Raw genomic sequence first — 9,222 nt, 5'->3', positions numbered from 1 at the left:
TGTGCTCTACACACACAGTGAAATCTTACTCAGCTTTAAGAAAGAGGAACCTCTGAAACATTCAGTAACATGGCTGAGCCCAGGAGACACTGTGCTAAGTAAAATGAGCCAGTTGTAGAAGGGCAAATATGGCATGGTTTTCCTTGTCCGGAGCATCCAGACTGCTCTTCATGGAAACTAGGTGGTGCCAGGGGCTGGGGGAGATACACCTAATTGTTAATTCTGTGATGAATTTCTACAGTACTTTTTGGATACACAAGTTATTTCTTCCTCTTAGCAATTCCTGCCACCATGAGCCCCGACTCACTCTAGTAAGACACCATGTGTGTGTTTACTGATGCATTTGTGCCCTTGGCCTGGCGGCCAGCGTCTGAGGACAGGACCAGCACTTGCTTATTCATTAATCTCTAGCATCTTCTCCGGTGCCTGGTATGAGGCATATTATTGATTAAAATATGTTGATGGTGCAGATGCATCAATGAATTATTTTGCAGGAGTGCGTATCCTGTGTGTCCGTTGTGAGGTCATTAATCCAGACCTTGTTTTTTATTTCTTTGATCCTCCTTATGCTTAGCAAATGTTAGATTTAAGGCAGAAACCCGCACAGAACTGAACAGCAGTTGTCTGGCCTGAAGGATTTGTTATGCTTTGGTCTTACTTGGCGGAAAAGGACAGCTCTATATCACAAGGAAGTCGTCCCATGTGAAAGTCTACGTGGTATTAGCAGAATTTTTAATCCCTGAGCCTGGTGCATGACTGGCCGCATGTGTATTGTTTTCATAACTTCGGGTGACCAAATGTCCTTGACTTGACCTTGTGGGAATATGTAAACCGAGGGCTCAAGAAGGGATGTCTGTGGGTGGAGGGCATCATGTGATGTTGCGGCAGAGCTCCATTTGCAATTCCTGGGCTCCAGAGGATTTCTGGGAACTAACAAGAGGTGACAGTACAAAGAGCCTTGCTGCCCCTCCAGAGACTACCTTCTATGGGGCTGGCACTGGGCCTGCCAAGGAGGAAGTGGGGAGCCCAGAGGCTGGCTCTGGGTGTACTGACCATCACCAGCTTCTTTCTCCACACTTGTTTTCAACAGGAAGCTTCATCAGGAGCTGCGGGCTGAGCTAGAGGAGCCCTGGATGCTGCTTTTATAGCTGACTTTTAAAAATTCACCAAGGAGCTTGTTATCCAGAGCAGCCCAGGAAACACTTCTGCAGCATGAGCTCTCTGACCCCCTGGACTTCCTCTCTTTCTGTAAACATGTGAACATGTGAAACATCAGGCTTATTCAAAGAAATATGTGTGTATCTGCAACACCGCAAGGCTATGAGGTGCAAGGGGTTTGGAAACTCTGAGTCTTTGGAGAATATGCTAGCCTGGCTTTTTAATGGAGATGCCTGGATGGGTTCAAGGTCAGCTCTGGGCCGCTGTGTACGTGCTGCTTTAAGCCAGAGGAGATGGGGCTCCTTGGGTTGGGCCAGGGTTGGAACAGGGTACAGAGAAATCCTGGAGATCACAGCTGTAGAAGTGCTTGTTCGCTCTTAATTTTGTTTATTTAAGAAGAGAAAAAGAAATCCACATGTCTCTTTGAAGCCCCGTGGGGCTGTTTTCACTGTGCAGAGAGAAAGCCTATGCTTGTTACTGGAATGCTGGTCTCACGGAGGCCATGTAATGTCCTTGAATTTAATGCCTGCTTTGCATTTGGAAGAAAGATTCATTCATTCCCGTGCCAGGAAATAAATAATCCCATTGTCTCCCTGCCCAAATTGTTCCAAGACTGTCTTTTTTTCTGAGTCCCACAAGCCCAGATAGCATCTCGCTTGGCCCCATGGCATGGTCTGCAAGGCTCAAGGGACCCTTTCTGGTTGGGGATTTCTGCCTTGATGTTCTGTGGCACAGAGCAAGAGCCCTGCCCCTTCACAAGGTCCTTGAACCTCCGCGATTGTCAACCTCGACTTCCTGTCACCCCCATCCATCACTGAGCGGGCAGAAGGCCCTAAGCCCTGGGCAGTGGCTGACACAACCCATGGGGAGGCGTGTCGTGACAGCTTTGTCCCCCAGTTCCCTGAGTGCTCATAAGAATAAAGGCTGATTTAATTAAAAGGAGCACAGAAGTGTGAAGAAATAATGGGCAAAAGGTTCCGAGGAAGTTGGTTGTCTCTTCTGAGAAACACCCTCCCCAGGGGCTGGGGCCAAAACACATTCCTTTTTCCTTCCTAACAGAGTGTTCCTGTGTGTTGACAGCATCTCCCTCCCGCCATCAGGGAAGTGGCCATGTTGTCTTTCCCACGTCCTTTTCACATCCTTCTTTCCTCCCAGACCGCCATCCGTCCCCGTGGGCCCTGCCCCATCAGCCAGGCAGCCTCCAGCCTCAGGGGCATCAAGGAGAAGCCGGGACCCCTCTCCTTTCCTCCTCGGTCAGGCAGGGCAGCCTCTCTCTGGGAACCACTGGTCTCTCCTCTTGGGCCCCCATCTAAGTGTCCCCTGCAGGAACTTGTTCCAACTTATTTCTGCTCTTATGGTCTCATCCTTTTCTCCATGAACCTTGGTTCGTGAATGCTTTTGTTTGCAAACAATTTGGTTTGCAAACAGAAGCATTTGGCCAAATTTTGTTCTTGTTTGCAAACTCTGCACTGGGTGACAAACATGACCGCAGCCATCTTTCCCACACAAACACAAACGTGGCCATCTTTTCCAAAATCATAGAACAAATTAAGTTCATGAACTGAGGTACCAGTGTACTTTATTCCTAAGTGCTATACCAATATTCAGGTCCCTCCAATCTTTGGAAACATGCCTCCCTCAATCCGTTTCTCTTTTCCCTTCTCCAATCCCTCCCCTCCCTCTGTTTGTCTCCTCTCCCCTCCCTTCCTTCCTTTTATTTTCCTTCCCTTCTCTCTTCCCTTCTCAGATAAGATTCTCCAGAAGGTCTCTAACCTTGGACACCCCTTCCTCTCTGGACAATTAGCCCACCAGACCTTTCATAACTATGATTTAAACACTCAACTCTCCCATCCAAGCCTACAATTTCAGTGAAATGGCTCTGAAATAGGGCACGAAAGGCATTTATTTTTTCTTTCATAAATTGTGTTGTGTGTAACCTGGTTCACAACACGATGCTCTCCAGTGACTCCTCCCTTCACAAATGCACGGTTCCTTGGGGACTTGGGCCTCAGCCCTTCTCACCCTCTGGTAGTTTCTGCTGGGGCTGAGGCTCCATCTTCTCCCTGCACACTGATGACCAGATGTTTACATCCCCACCCTGGCTTCCCCCTAAGTTCTGACTGCCTGCTCCCAGATCTCTCTCCCTCGAGGCTATGAGCAGCTCTGCCATACCCCAAATCACACTTACATTTCCCATAAAACCTATTTTCCAGGGCACAGAGTGATACCATCTCCCTGCCCTGCCCTTCTCTCTTTCCTCCTCCTTCTGCAGCCACCACAGGACCATGTGTTGCAGACTTGACCTCCCCTGCTTCTCCGACAAGTATTTGCGGCTTTCCTTCTCCCCATTCCTGTATTTTCCCTGCATTCTTAAAAGACTCTTTGTCCCCAGTGCTTTGATCTGTGATCCATCGTCCACAAACTGCAGCGAGATTCCTGCACTGGCCCCCCTATCGCTTTAGAGCTAAGGTCTGTATTCCACGGCAGGACCAGTAAAGCTGGGCACCTCCTACCCTCCCCTCGGCTCCCCAGTCCCGCCCCCCACCCAACCTCCCACCCTCTCTCAGTCCACACACAGGAGCTCCACACCTACCTGCTGTTCCTCCCCTGGTACCCCTTTCCCCCGACTCTCACCTCTTCACGCCACAGATCTCTTTAACAGCCAGTTCCAGGGCAATTTCATCTCTGACCCCACGGAAGATTTTCCTGATGTGACCCTATCTTGATGGTCAAGCACAGCCCTCTCCTCTTCCATGGGGACCTGGAGCTCTTGGCCATCCACATCGGTCATTTTCTGTCAGCACCCACCATAGAGCCAGGGCAGAACGGCTTCTCTGAATGAATGAAGGGATTCTTCCTACTTTCAGTCTTCTTTGTGTAACTTGCATGTGGCTTTACCCAGAGGATTTGAGCCTTCTGTGAGGAAGAAGACAATGCTGCCTAGGTTGCCTGTGACCTCTAACAATCAGGAGTTGGGCTTCCTTCCGGTCAGCCTTTGTGCAGTGGCCATGGTCAGTGGGTGAGGTAGGAACATCCCATTCTGTTCATAGCTCTGCTGAGATGCTTGGTTTTTTTGGGGGGAGGGGGGAGATTGAACTCAGGTCCTTGCACTTGCCCAGCAGGCGGCAAAATCACTGAGCTAAATCCCCAGCCTGATACTTGCTTTTAATGTTCCTTAATATCTTAAAGATAAAATTATGCTTTGGGGTTAGAAAATAGCAATTTGAATGTCTATATTTTGGAAATAGGTTTGCATTTGGATTTTACATGCTGGCAATCTAGTTAAATCTGTTGTCTACTCTTACATTTTGCAACCCTGGGCCTCACTCTTAGGGGGCTCTGAGGAACACGGCAGAGGCAACCTGTAGAGCCGGCAGTGCTCTTCCTCCATATTATCCCATTTATCTTCCCACAGCCCTCGGATGCAGGGATCGTTTGTGGATAAAGCATGCGCCTGGCCATGGAAGGCCCTTCTGTGCTGCTGCTGAGCCCCACAAAGGCGTTTGCTATGAAGCTTCTCCACACCCTGCTTCAGTCCCTCTGGTCATCGTCCTGGTCCCCCTGCCCCAGATCCTCACCCCCCATCACCGCTCTGTCAAGGCCGGGTCCTCTCTTTCCTCCCCGATTCTTGACACCACCCCTTTCCTTGCTCCCTTGACTACATGACTGTTCATTTTGTCCTCTGAAATTTAACACCTCTGAAACCTGACCAGAGCCAGAGTTTTCTTTTCAACGTCAAATAAACTCATCTTCTAAGCCAATCTATATTAATGGATATTGAGAAAGGTTTAGGGAATGTCTGTCTTCAGCAGTTATAACAAAATCTCCTATTAGCTGCATCCCGGAAGCGATCTCAGCAGCACCAGCATTGTTTACCTGCAAGACAAATCTTAGGGTGTGTTCTAAGGTGTGAAGCCAGGCAGGTCACATAGAGTTATCTGCAAGGTTTGCTATTTAAGGAAATCATATGCTCTTGAACAGGGAAAGCCCACAATCACCTAAAATAGTGCTGCCTAATAGAAAGTCAATGTCAGCCACATAGCCATATGTCACTTACAATTTTCTAGAAGCCATGCTGCAAAAAAGTAAAACGAAGCAGGTGAGTTTAATTTCATAATGTCCTTAATTTCACCTAATCAATTCAGAGTATTATCAATTCAACATCCAATCAATGTGAAAGAAGCCAAAAGAAGTCTCCCATTTGCCCTCTGCCTTTTCTCTCCCCTCCCTGGGACAGTTCTGACCTGGGTTATAGGAAACCGAGGTCTGGCTGTGTGCTCCAGCTCCCTCCCTTTACCAGAAGCCTAATGGCAAGAGCTGCTGGTCCTAACTGGCTCTGTCCTTTGACACAGCAGCCAGAAGCAGGGGTGGGACCCTAAGCAGGAAGGGGAGTCATGTTGTTGTTGTTTAGCACTGCCTGGCCCAGCGATGAAAGCCTCCAGGCCTTTGGCTGAAGATACCACAGAAAGGGCTGGGCGTAGCCACTTTTCAGTTGTTCCTCATCAGTGTTTCCTCAGACAGCCCTGGGCATGGCCCTGCTGGCGGCTGGGTGATGGGAGCATTTGGCTCAGGGCCTGATGGGCAGAGGTTCCAGATTCCAGAGGGATGGATGGAGGAAGAACAGCATGTTCCCTTCACTCCAAGGGTATGAGGAGGCTTCAATGCAGGTCACCTGGCTTCCAGGTGAGGCGCCCTCACACACCCTGCACAGGTGACAGGAGGAGCCCAGACCAGGAGCAGGAAAGGCCTAAGTCTGTGGAGCTTTCTTACTAGATTGACTCCTTTTAAAGAGGAAGCCGAGGCCTGAGGTGACTTGTGGTTTTGTCACCAGCAACAAGTCTGAGAGGAAACTGGATGAGACAGAAAGTGCCTCTTGGGGATACTGACTACCTGGCTGGCCTGGGCCAGCACAGTGGGCTCAGCACTGCCTGTCCCCTTGACTCCCCACACCACCTTGCTTTTTCAGGCGCTGCCCGCCGAGGCTGAGAAGCCTGTTTTCCCAAGTGTCTGTGAGCTGCCTTAGTGACCTAGGGCAGCTATGTCCGACCCACAGCCTTGGACATTGGTCCTGTAGCCCTGCTCTGGAGATTCAAGACGGAAACGTCAATATTACCCTGTGAGAAGTCACGGAGACTGTGCAAGGAGGGAGTTTTATTCAGCCTTTAAGTCTCAGCCCTCTAAAATCTCAGGGGTTTGAGGACATAGAGAGGAGAGAGAGATTCTAGGAAACTACTTTTTAAAAAGCACTTTCTGTGTGCTGGTCATCACACCAGGATCTGCATCTCTGGCTGCACTCGATCTTTGAGAGGGAGGTGATGAGCATTCTTGGTTTATGATGAGGATCCTTCTCCAGAGCCAGCCGGTAAAATGGAGCTGGATGCAGCCTGGCATCGCCCTGTTCTTTTTTTTTTTTTTTTGGTACCGGGGATTGAACTTAGGTCCTTGTGCTTGCTAGGCAAGTGGTGGAACCACTGAGCTAAATCCCTGGCCCTATTGCCCTGTTCTTAACGCCTGGTGTGTGTTGCTTCCGTGGGTGGGCAGGAAAGAAAGTGGGTGCTCTGTGGTTTATCTGCTGAAATGAGGACCCTTTGCCCTTAAGTTGATGTAGAGAACCTGAGGGGACACGGCACATAGGATCCTCCCACCCCCGGGTAAACTGCAGGGGATCCAGGAAAAGGTCATCAGGAGGCTGGCAGGTTCGCCATCCCCAGTGCAGTGATAGCAGCATTCCTGCCACGGGAGGAGTGGTTATGTGTCTGCTCATGCAATGCAAGTGAAATTGCTTTTGTGTAGCCCAGCTGAGCTGAACTCTCTCCAATCCCACCATCCTCCCTTCCGGCTCTCAAGTTGATTAAATCACATTTATTTCCAGTCGTGTGATTTGGAACTGAGTTACAAAGAAGCCAGACTCAAGACCTTCATTACCTCCTTAGAATCTAAAACAGATTTAAAATAATTTAAGTTTATATTCTAGGACCCAAATAAAAACGACACAGGGACATTTCTTCTAACCAAGAGGCCCAGAAACACGATAAGGGAGAACTTCACCCTTTCAAATGTTCTAAGGTTTCTTGTCAAGTTTGCTTTAAATCACACACTTATGGCCTTGAGATGTCAAAATCTGAACAGAGATTCACTAGGTCATGATTCAAGGATTAATAATGAAATTCTCAGGAGCCCACGGTGGATGGATTTTCCACTAGGTTTCCAGAGTCAGTGTACCCACCTGCTGTGTGAACCTCTTTCCCAACACCTCTCCAAATACTCTGCCCTTAGCAAAAGCTTCTTTTCTTTCCTTTGAAAGATTTTGTTCTTCTTATCCAAGCCAAATCCATCCAGGGTTGTGAGGACTAGAAGACCTGATATTAGGAATCTCAGCATATTCCCAATTCCCAAGTCGACACTCCAAGAGGATGGGATCCTGGGGTGGGGGCTTGGTCACACAGCAGTGATGGGTAAGGATTGAGCTTTAGCAGGTAGGGTGGTGGAGACCAGCTGGACTCCGTATTGGGTCTTCCTGGAGTGGGTGTCCAATCAGGTTGTCTCCCAAGGTCATGGGAGACATCTTTGGCCCATGGACACCAAGGTGACCTAGGGAAAGTGCCAAAATTGTTCATAGCACTGAGAAAGGATGGCAGGCTCAAACCCCTGGTGGCCCCCACATAAGCCCTAATGCTTCTTGGACCCACTGGTGGGCTCACTGTGAGACATGAGGCCTCACTCACCGCCAGCAATGCTGCATAAGGGTTCACCCCTCACTGACTTTGCCTGATTCCTAGTTGATTAAATGAATGGGTCTCACTAAACTGTATAGTTGTGCAGTTCTCAAAGTATGTGATGGAAGTCAGCCATGTGGAACCTCTCGAGAGCAGCACGAACAATCTAGAACCATAGATTGGAGTATTCAGGGCTGGATGGTTTGTGGCTAGTTAGCTTGGTGTGATGGTTCATTGTATGCTAGACCCTAACGGGGCCATGGGATGCCCAGATATCTGGTCAAGCACTTTTCGGCATGTGTCTGAAAACACATGGGGATTTGGTTAACACTTGATTGTCTTCTTGATGTGGGTGGGACAAAAAGTGTGACCTTCCCTCAAATAGAAAAGAACTCTGTGCATTTAACTGGTTGAGCTGAAATACTGGCTTTTGGCAGTCGGAGACACTGGCTTTTCTTGGGTCCTGTGCTTACCAGCTCTTGGAACGGAACACATGCCATTGGTTGTCTGGGTTCCAAGCCTGCAGTAGGTCTTCAGCTTGCTGACTGTGGATCTTGGGAGGCTCCCTGTGAGCTGACTGCCTGTGATCATCTCTTTATGTTTGTCTGCTTGTCTCTCATACTGATTCTCTGTTTCTGAAGAGCCCCTCTCGGGTACTTGGGACATTAAGCAGGCTGGCACATGGCCCTGTTCCATTCTCAGGCCATGAGGGCCATTTGAGTGTTCTGTCCTACAGTGACACCCCTGCACCCTCACCCCGCATGCTCCTTACCACAGGTGTGAGGGGCCAGGAAGAGAACAAGCATTTATGAATGCACATTGGCACCACCTCAGCAAAGTCCCCCCAGTCTGTCTGCAGATGACAAATTATGATTACATGGAGTATGAGAATAGGCTTGACCAAACTTCATGAATAAGAGCTTGCAAAATCTGTGACCAAAGCAATGAGATCGAGAAAGATCTGTGTAAGAGCCTGCTTTGAGGCCTAAAAATTACTGAGAAATCAAATTAAAAGAAATGTTTTAAGAGAAGTTAGAAGCACTTATGATATGCTGCTATAGGCTGAAGACAGAAAAATGCTTAACAAATGTTTAAAACTTAGTGTATGATGACATCACGATGGTTTATGACGAACAGCAGAGAAATCAAAAGCAGAACCCCTCTCTGAAGGGTGACATCATAGGGAAAATTGGCTCTCACTGCACATCCTTTGTGCTGGTAATGAGAGCTACAGAGGACCAGCAGACATGGCATATCTGAAGATTTTAATGAAGTTCTTGTGCCCTTATGGCTCTGCTCCTTGTGGCTTTTATTAAATGTGAGTAGGCAGCAGGCACTGGAAACATTT

The sequence above is a fragment of the Heterocephalus glaber genome, unplaced genomic scaffold (genome assembly GCF_053883595.1).
Source record: "Heterocephalus glaber isolate CG9 unplaced genomic scaffold, H.glaber_assembly_v1.0 deba00001497, whole genome shotgun sequence".
NCBI classification, from domain to species: Eukaryota; Metazoa; Chordata; class Mammalia; order Rodentia; family Bathyergidae; genus Heterocephalus; species Heterocephalus glaber.
This window is presented reverse-complemented; position numbering follows the sequence as displayed.